The sequence below is a fragment of the Mixophyes fleayi genome, chromosome 1, assembly GCF_038048845.1.
Source record: "Mixophyes fleayi isolate aMixFle1 chromosome 1, aMixFle1.hap1, whole genome shotgun sequence".
Taxonomy (NCBI): Eukaryota; Metazoa; Chordata; class Amphibia; order Anura; family Limnodynastidae; genus Mixophyes; species Mixophyes fleayi.
Window position 1 is genome coordinate 354,886,543 of NC_134402.1, and position 8,022 is coordinate 354,894,564.

Sequence of the window (8,022 nt, forward strand, 5' to 3'; positions counted from 1 at the left end):
CCGGATCTGTCTCGGATCCGACTCGGATCCGCAACGTTCGGGTGGGCTCGGATTTCATAAATCCGAGTGCGCTCATCCCTACTTCAAAGGTGCATTTCTGCAATTTGCAAAAGAACCGGTTGGTACGGAGTCGTGAAAGAACCTCTTTGATGTGGGCACAGTGTGATTTGAGATTGTTGGAAAACATAAGAATGTCATCCAAGTAAACAACATATTTAATTGACATAATGCTAAAATACAGCTGGGGCATTACACAGTCTGAATGGCATGACAAGGTACTTGAAGTACCCGTCATGAGTGTTAAAAGCTGTCTTTCTTTCGACCCCTTTACAAATTCGAATTAAATTGTAAGCCCCTGTTGAATCTAGTTTGGTAAGGATGGTGGGACCTCTGACACAATCAAACCGTTCCTTGATAATGGGCAAAGGATAATGATTTTTAATGGTGATATCGTTCAAACCTCTAAAGTCAATACAAGGGCGGAGACCGCCATCTTTTTTTCTTGACAAGAAAGAAACCTGCTTCAGCAGGTGAGGAAGACAGACGGATAAATCCTTTCTCAAGGTTTTCCTGGATATATTCTGACATGGACTTGGTCTCAGGAAGAGAGAGTGGGTAGGTACGCCCCTTAGGAGCTGTTTTCCCTGGCATCAAATCTATAGGACAATCACACTCCCGATATGGTGGTAAAGAGTCAGCACCAACTTTATTGAAGACATTGGAGAACTCTCGGTAAGGTAAAGGTGAAAGTTCTTGACCAGAAGAGACTGTGGTCTGAAGTGGCATAACACGCTGAAGGCTGAGCTGGATTAAGGCTCAAGGAGGCTGGGGCATTAAAGACGGGGGGCCCATATGATGTAACATGGTTAATATTTTAACAATAGTAGCTTTTATTAGAATGTTAGTAGTAGTTAACGGGAGGTGGGGTAAAGAAAAAAAGGGGGATGGGTAGGGTACAGAGTGGGGAGCAGACATTGGTAAAAATATACCTGGAAACATAATATTCAGCAAAGTATAACACGCTGAAGGCTGAGCTGGATTAAGGCTCAAGGAGGCTGGGGCATTAAAGACGGGGGGCCCATATGATGTAACATGGTTAATATTTTAACAATAGTAGCTTTTATTAGAATGTTAGTAGTAGTTAACGGGAGGTGGGGTAAAGAAAAAAAGGGGGATGGGTAGGGTACAGAGTGGGGAGCAGACATTGGTAAAAATATACCTGGAAACATAATATTCAGCAAAGTACAGAGTACAAAGTATCAGCTTCTAACTAATTGGAGGGTCAGATGTTAGTGTGACAGGGGAATCCTGACCTGAAGCAAAAGGTGTGGTAGAGTTTGCAGAGTTGGCACTACTGTTAGGTGCATACAGCTCTGCCTTCACGAATGGTACAGTGTGAAGCGGCAAAAAACTTCCCAACTGTCCTTGCAGCCAGACCAAATCCTGACTAATACCCCATTTATACCGCATTAAAAACCCGGGTTTTTGCCGGGGCAAGCCCAGACGACCCGGGTTGAGGTGCAGTATGAATGATGTCAGTAAAAAATCCCGGGTCTAAAAACCCGGGATTTAGACCCGAGATTTTTGGTGGGGTAATTCCTGTGTTGGCCCTGGTTAGCCTGCAGTATGATTGGTGCGACCCGGGTTTTTCAACCCGGGTCTCACAGGAAGAAGCTGATTGGGTGTCTGGGAGGATTGAGGATGACGTCATCAGCATGCTGCTGCAGAAGAGTCGAGAAGGAGGTGGAGAAGGATTGAGAGAGTCATTGAGAGAAGCATTGAGAAAAGCATTGAGAAAAGTATTGAAAATGTCACATTGGATGGAAGAAGAGGTCAGAGAGTTGCTAAATATCAGAGGGGAGGAAGAGATAAAAAGACAAATTACAGGGACTGTAAAGGATGCAAACATTGCAAAAATCATGACACAACGTGAAATAAAGCGCAGCCAACAACAGGTTGTAAACAAATTTAAAATCCCTGCATAAACAATATGCAAAACTCCACGATAACAACCAGTGCAAAAGCGGTGCTGCAAGGATGGAATGGTTGCTCTACGAACAATGCAACATGGTGTTTGGAAATTCAGCATTTTCAAATCCCTTTGCACTATCTTCATCTAGTTTCCAGGATGCTCCTACTCCTCCACCAGAAAGCAGTCAGTCCCGCAATGGTGACTAGCGACTAGTCAGTAGAGGAACATGCTGATTGGAGTGGTCCAACAGTGCAGAAGACACAATAAATCTGTCCACAGATGAATTTCATGATTCGCAACCTTTGGCATCAGCACAGCCTGCAGCGGATACACATCATCATCATCATCATTTATTTATATAGCGCCAACATATTCCGTAGCACTTTACAATTGGGGACAAACATAATAAACTAATAAACAAACTGGGTAAAACAGACAAAGAGGTGAGAAGGGCCTGCTCGCAAGCTTACAATCTATGGACAATGGGAGATTGACACGTGAGGTTAAGTCTACATTTTGCATTTTGGCCAAGCCAGACTGCAAAGGTAAAAGGGACTCATAAGCTAAATGAACCCGTCACACAACAATGTTGGTCAGGGGGTAGTTGTCTTGTGTGAAATTGTGTAACAGGCTAAAGGTAGCGAGGTTAAAAGGGTGGCTGAGGAATATTATAAGCTTTTCTGAAGAGGTAGGTTTTCAGAGAACGCTTGAAAGTTTGTAGACCAGAGGAGAGTCTTATTGTGCGAGGGAGAGAATTCCATAGAGTGGGTACAGCCCGAAAAAAGTCCTGTAACCGGGAATGGGAGGATGTAATGAGGTTGGATGAGAGACGCAGATCTTGTGTAGAATGGAGTTGCCGAGTTGGGAGATATTTTGAGACAAGAGAGGAGATGTATGTTGGTGCAGCTTTGTTGATGGCCTTGTAGGTTAGTAAAAGTATTTTTATATTGGATTCGGTAGAAAACAGACAGCCAGTGTAGAGACATACAGAGTTATTCAACAGAGGACGAACGATTTGCAAGGAAAATCAGTCTTGCCGCAGCGTGCAAAATAGATTGTAGAGGTTTGAGTCTGTTTTTGGGAAGACCAGTAAGGAGGGAATTGCAATAGTCAATGCGGGAGATGATGAGTGCATGAATTAAGGTTTTTGCAGTGTCTTGCGTGAGATATGTGCAAATTTTGGAAATGTTCTTTAGATGTATGTAGCAGGATTTAGATATAGAGTCAATGTTGGGAACAAAGGATAGGTGTGAGTCAAGGATTACACCTAGGCAGCGAGCTTGTGGGGTGGGATTTATGGTCATGTTATCAACAGAGATAGAAATGTCTGGTATGCTCTTGTTGGTGGGTGGGAATATTATTAACTCTGTTTTAGAAAGATTAAGTTTGAGTTGAGGAGAGGATATCAAAGATGAAATGGCAGAAAGACAGTCAGTTACACGGGACAACACAGATGTCGAGAGATCAGGAGAGGATAGATAGATTTGGGTATCATCCGCATAGAGATGATACTGAAAGCCAAAGGAACTTATTAGATTTCCAAGAGAAGCGGTATAGATAGAGAACAGCAGAGGACCTAGCACTGAGCCTTGTGGTACTCCAACTGATAGGGGAAGTGGAGCAGAGGTGGCTCCAGAGAAATTAACAGTGAAAGAGCGATTAGAAAGGTAGGATGAGAACCAGGATAGAACAGTGTCTTGAAGACCTAGGGATTGCAGCGTTTGTGGGAGAAGAGAGTGGTCAACGGTGTCAAATGCAGCCGAGAGATCCAGGAGAATTAGGAGAGAGTAATGGCGTCCTTGCAAGAGACACAACCGTTGTCAGCGAACCAACCTTTGCAATCACCGCAGAGCACAATGTTACGTTCAAACAGTAAGTTTCTTAATTTGTGAATGAAATGAAATAAATTAAATTAATGAAAGTGTAAAATTACTAAACTAACAACTAGGCACAACTACAACTATAAAACTACACAACTACATCTATACAACAACTACATGTTAAGAATAACTATATCTACAAACCTACAACTATATCTACAAACCTAAAACTATATCTACAAACCTAAAACTAGGCCTACATCTACAAACCTACAACTACAAAACTACAACTAAATCTACATAACTACAATTACTAGACTCCTAAATTAAACATACAAACATATTAAAACATGAACACATATATGTTGCAGCTTGAAGCTATTGGGCAGGAGGGAGGAGGCCTCAAGCACATATCTGCTTACAACACTGCTATTTAATTTTGCAGCAATATTTTGTCATCTTCGGTGATCCTAATGTTTTTCCTTTCTTTTTCCCATTTCTAGTTTACAATGTTCCGAAAAAACGAGGAGACCAAATAAGATGGAAATAGCTACCAAAACCATGACCACAGTGATGTTAGACCACCTAAAGGAAATGGATACGGCTATGGATGCCCAAGAGGATGCACGTCTACAAAGATTCATGGACAATGAATGCGAGCTCCAGGACTCCATTATAACCCAAATCATGGGTATGCTAGAGCCTATTCTCCGTGAGAACCGGGAATGTATGATGGGCTACCTGGATTGACTCCTGCCAAGAATGCAGTGGAATGCACAAGCGCCATACCATGTAGAGGCGCCTTATCCCGTGTTTAATAGATGCCAACAAATGTTTTCCCCTAACTCAGGTACTCCAATAAACACCAAACATCATCAAACACAAATGGCTACACATAACCTTGACTACCCACCTACTAACCATAATCAAGAATATCCAACTACTGTTCTGAACCCTGAGTACACAGCAAGTCAACCAAATCAAGACTACCCACATTACCGTCAGTTTTAGGTAATGAAATAATATTGTGGACCCGTCCTCTTTAAAATCCTCTGCTGCTTCCCTATTAGCCAGACAAATTGGCTCCAAATTTTAAAGGCACCTCCCCTGGACATCCGATGCCTGTTCTTTGAGTCGCCTTCTGGTGTTAGACGTGGCTTCTTCCCTGTGTCCAGCTTGACTGTAGAGCTGACGCTCTATTCTCTTTTCCAGTGTGATCATCTATTTGTCCGCAGAGCTGACCCTCTCCACTCCATTCCTGTGTGGTAACCAACTTGACTGCAGAGCTGATGCTCTATTGTTAGGGCTGACGGCAAGTGTCATAAACCTGTAGAACAAGTCTCAGAGGTCTTCACCTATAGCAGCCACCTTTCCTGTAGAGCTGAACGTGCTCACAGGTACTCGGATGCACCCAGGTCTTAAGCTCAAAGTAGTACAGGTTTATAACACTACCATAAAGCAGGCGAGGGCCAGGTGGTAGAAACAGCAAGTTCAAACGGGCCGAGGTCAAGGGGAATAGCAGGCAGCGGTAGTGATGTCCAGGCAAAAGGTCAGGGCTGGCGGCAAACAGAGTAGAGGTCAAGGTCACAAGCAATACAGCAAAGTCAGTAGGAAGCCAAAGGTCATACACAGTAGAATCAATCCAATATACAGAACAGAGGAACAGGAGCAGGTACGTTTACTAAGCAGGAACTATAAATGGCAGGGAGGTAAAGTCCTCCCTGCCTAATATACACAGAAGGACCAATCACAAGCAGGTAAGTAATTAATATTCCCCAGCTGGGGATGAGTGAGAGGGGTGCGCACGCGCCCGGCTGGCAGCTGACCGGGTCGCGGCGGTAATGGAGGAGCATCCTGACCTTCATCATGGCGAGGGCCGGGCGAAAACCGTAAGTGACACCTCGGTTGTCATGACGACGGCCGGGACGCAACTGTGGGGCTGGAGCAAGCCGCGGCGTTGCCTGAGCTGCCATGGCTCGTAACATCTATCCCCAGTGCCAGTGTGTAGACCTGGTCATCCACAGAGCTGAATATCCACTCTACTCTTCCTTGCTTACCATCTCAGTTGATCTTCCCAAAGGGTTTTGCTCAGTATTCTTACTGAAATGTCCCACGTAACATACGAAAGTGTGCCATCCACTGCTGATCCTCAAAAGATTCCAGAGTAGACCAGAAAGCTTCTCCGTGGCTGCGTTCTCTGGCACACATTGTTCGGTCAGCCGCAGCACTGAATCTCAAGTTGCAGGAAATGCTAGCCCTGAGAAAAGCTCTCCTCCTGTGCATATACAGATGCCGAGTATTCTCACTGTGCCAGAAATTGATCCTTTCTCCTCCAGAAATGACACTGTGCAAGGTAGCACAGTGTTAGCAGCTGCATCAAGCTCTCATTTGCTGTACAAAACAGCAAATATACGCAATAAAACATGAACTCCGGGCGACACAAAATGGACTCGTCGGCCATGATTATAGCAATGGTGTAAACAGTCCCCACCCACTTTGACCTCATCTTTGTGAGCAAAAAAACTAGTCCCCATTAAATTATCTCAGTATTTTTCAGCCAATGAAAGCTCCTCTTGTTATGTCTCACACTTATTGCCAGGGCAGACATGTGTGCAGCATGAATGGGTCAACCCGGGAAATTTCCGTGTCCAAGGTGCAGTGTGAACGGGATCTCTGAGCTGGGACGCTCTGTGCCTCGGCAAAAACTTGGCTTGAAAAACCCGGGAAATTGCAGGGGCGGCAGTATGAAGGCGGTATAAGCGAGACAGTCACCCAAATTCAGGACTGCCCTACCAGAATCAGGACAGTTGGCAGACTGTCCTGTTCTCTCCGACCTATTCTTGTCACTTTCACCACTTGTGGCTTCTGGTGTCTTTAGCTCAGTTGCTGCTTGTCTGGATCCTGGGATGATGGGGGCCCTATTTGGAAAAAAAATTAGTACATGTAATTTAGAAAACTCCACCCACTCCCAGCATTAAATAAATATCATCCACATTTACTAATTAGGCTATGCTCCAGCCCCAACATTTAAAAAATAATAATATTCACATTTGATAAATGGATATATTTCCCTCCAACCAGCCCTGACATTAAATTAATAGCATACACATTTAATAAATAGACCTATATAACTAAACCAGCCCAAATATTAAATAAACAGTATTCCCATTTATTAAATAAACCTGTTTCCCTCCCTCCAAACAGACCCAGCAATAAATTAATAGGATTTACGTTTAATAAATATACCTATTTCCCACAACCATCACTGCCATTATATAATTCCTATTCACATTTAATAAATAGACCTTTAAATTATAGGTCCCAGCACCCCAGTGGCAGATATAGGGGGAGGGGAGGTCGATCTGAGAAATCGCCGCCTCCCTAGCAGGTGCTGGCTGCCTGTAGCCGCACACTAAATTTTTGTCCCCGTTGGCTGCGAGGCAAAGATCCTACTCAGGCGTTCTAATTGTGTTTTAAACTCAATCAGAGCGGCAGGGCAGCATCCTCTGCCTTGTCTCTGCTGACAGGGACATGTATAAATTGTGTGCCTGCGATTGCCGCACAGAGAAAAAAGGGGCACTAATTTGTCACCCCATAATAAAAAATCTAGGACCACCCCACCTTAATTTAATAGGTCTCGCTATTAAATTATATAGCCCACCATCACCCCACAAATAAAATAGCACCCATTAAATTGGCCCCCACCTACAGCCGACCATTAAATTAATAGCCTACCTCCCACCCAGATTATATTAAGAACCCCCTCTTCCCTAACACTTTATATTAATATACACCCCCCCCCCCCATTCCCCTCACACATACCTTGGTTCAGCTGTGCGGTGTAGGACCCTCTCATCCTGCTCTACAGAGATGGGACGGCACCTGTCATGTGGTGCGCATCCCATGTGATCTCTGTCAGAGGGAGGAAGCAGCCATACAATAGGGGGTAGGGACAGATGCGGCAACTAGAAGTAAGGTGGCTAGTCCCGGGGAAGAGACCAGCCACCAGCTACTACACTGTCTCTCACCACGCTGGTACCTGGTTCGGAGGGCCCCTGAAAGAAACGGGCATGTGTCCCTGGTCCCCCCCTTAAATCCGGCTCTGCCTGCTACGTCGACATTGGTTTTTGCCTTGACGAACATTATGGCACTGATATTATACTAAATGTATGACCGATTTATGGGTTGGAAGTGACTGGAATTATATCTTACCAGTGTAAGTTACAATGT